This window comes from Cherax quadricarinatus, chromosome 31 (assembly GCF_038502225.1).
Source record: "Cherax quadricarinatus isolate ZL_2023a chromosome 31, ASM3850222v1, whole genome shotgun sequence".
In the NCBI taxonomy this organism is placed as follows: Eukaryota; Metazoa; Arthropoda; class Malacostraca; order Decapoda; family Parastacidae; genus Cherax; species Cherax quadricarinatus.
The window spans coordinates 28,938,433-28,940,932 of record NC_091322.1 but is presented as its reverse complement, the minus strand read 5'-3'; the positions used below and the strand labels follow the sequence as shown (position 1 = coordinate 28,940,932).

The following is a 2,500-nucleotide window of genomic DNA, read 5'->3' as shown; positions in this document are numbered from 1 at the left end:
GAGGAGTGGCATTGCTGATCAAACACCGATGGAATTTTGATGAGCTGGAGAGAGGAGACAGCGGAGAAGAAAGTGATTGCATAGCGGGAACGCTTCACTCTGGAGGTCCCAAGGTGATAATTGCAGTGATGTATAACCCACCACAGAACAGCAGGAGGCCAAGGCAAGAGTATGACGAGAGCAATAGAGCGATGGTTGACACACTGGCTGCAGTGGCCAGAAGAGCTCATACATGTAGGGCAAAGCTCCTGATCATGGGCGACTTTAACCACAAGGAGATCGAATGGGAGAACTTGGAGCCACATGGGGGCCAAGATACATGGAGGGCTAAGATGATGGAGGTGGTACTGGAAAACTTCATGTACCAACACGTAAGGGACACTACAAGAGAGAGAGGAGAGGATGAACCAGCAAGACTGGACTTAGTATTCACCTTGAGTAGTGCAGATATTGAGGACATCACATATGAAAGACCCCTTGGGGCCAGCGATCATGTGGTTTTGAGCTTCGAATACACAGTAGAGCTACAAGTGGAGGGGGAAGCAGGAAGGCCAGGACGAATGAAACCAAACTACAGGAAAGGGGACTACACAGGAATGAGGAACTTCCTGAATGAGGTTCAGTGGGACAGAGAACTGGCAGGGAAACCAGTTAATGAGATGATGGAATATGTAGTCACAATGTGCAAGGAGGCTGAGGAGAGGTTTGTACCCAAGGGTAACAGGAATAATGAAAAAGCCAGGATGAGCCCATGGTTCACTCAAAGATGCAAGGAGGCAAAAACCAAGTGTGCTAGGGAATGGAAGAAATATAGAAGGCAAAGGACCCAGGAGAATAAGGAGAGCAGTCGTAGAGCCAGAAACGAATATGCACAGATAAGAAGGGAGGCCCAACGTCAATATGAAAACGACATAGCAGCAAAAGCCAAATCTGACCCGAAGCTGTTATACAGCCACATCAGGAAGAAAACAACCGTCAAAGACCAGGTAATCAGGCTAAGGAAGGAAGGAGGAGAGACAACAAGAAATGACAGTGAAGTATGTGAGGAACTCAACAAGAGATTCAAAGAAGTGTTCACAGAGGAGACAGAAGGGGCTCCAGAAAGACGGAGAGGTGGGGTACACCACCATGTGCTGGACACAGTACACACAACCGAGGAAGAAGTGAAGAGGCTTCTGAGTGAGCTAGATACCTCAAAGGCAATGGGGCCAGATAACATCTCTCCATGGGTCCTGAGAGAGGGAGCAGAGGCGCTATGTGTACCCCTAACAACAATATTCAATACATCTATCGAAACAGGGAGATTGCCTGAGGCATGGAAGACAGCAAATGTGGTACCAATCTTTAAAAAAGGAGACAAACATGAAGCACTAAACTACAGACCAGTGTCACTGACATGTATAGCATGCAAAATCATGGAAAAGATTGTCAGGAGAAGAATGGTGGAACATCTAGAAAGGAATGATCTCATCACCAGCAGACAACATGGTTTCAGAGACGGGAAATCCTGTGTCACAAACCTACTGGAGTTCTATGACATGGTGACAGCAGTAAGAGAAGAGAGAGAGGGGTGGGTGGATTGCATTTTCTTAGACTGCAAGAAGGCGTTTGACACAGTACCACACAAGAGATTAGTGCAAAAACTGGAGGACCAAGCAGGAATAACAGGGAAGGCACTGCAATGGATCAGGGAATACTTGTCAGGAAGACAGCAGAGAGTAATGGTACGAGGCGAGGTGTCAGAGTGGGCACCTGTGACCAGTGGGGTCCCACAGGGGTCAGTCCTAGGACCAGTGCTGTTTCTGGTATTTGTGAACGACATGACGGAAGGAATAAACTCCGAGGTGTCACTGTTTGCAGATGACGTGAAGTTGATGAGAAGAGTTCATTCGATCGAAGACCAGGCAGAAATACAAAGGGATCTGGACAGGCTGCAGACCTGGTCCAGCAACTGGCTCCTGGAGTTCAATCCCACCAAGTGCAAAGTCATGAGGATTGGGGAAGGGCAAAGAAGACCGCAGATGGAGTACAGTCTAGGGGGTCAGAGACTACAAACATCACTCAAGGAAAAAGATCTTGGGGTGAGTATAACACCAGGCACATCTCCTGAAGCGCACATCAACCAAATAACTGCTGCAGCATATGGGCGCCTAGCAAACCTCAGAACAGCATTCCGACATCTTAATAAGGAATCGTTCAGGACCCTATACACCGTGTACGTTAGGCCCATATTGGAGTATGCGGCACCAGTTTGGAACCCACACCTAGCCAAGCATGTAAAGAAACTAGAGAAAGTGCAAAGGTTTGCAACAAGACTAGTCCCAGAGCTAAGAGGTATGTCCTACGAGGAGAGGTTAAGGGAAATCAACCTGACGACACTGGAGGACAGGAGAGATAGGGGGGACATGATAACGACTTACAAAATACTGAGAGGAATTGACAAGGTGGACAAAGACAGGATGTTCCAGAGATTGGACACAGTAACAAGGGGACACAGTTG

At 47.8% G+C, this 2,500-nt stretch overlaps 1 protein-coding gene across 3 annotated transcripts in view; it reads left to right on the top strand.

The window, feature by feature from the left end:
• Positions 1–2,500, top strand: part of LOC128696721 (dnaJ homolog subfamily B member 12) — a 61,528-nt gene that overhangs the window by 30,190 nt on the left and 28,838 nt on the right. The window lies entirely within an intron of this gene.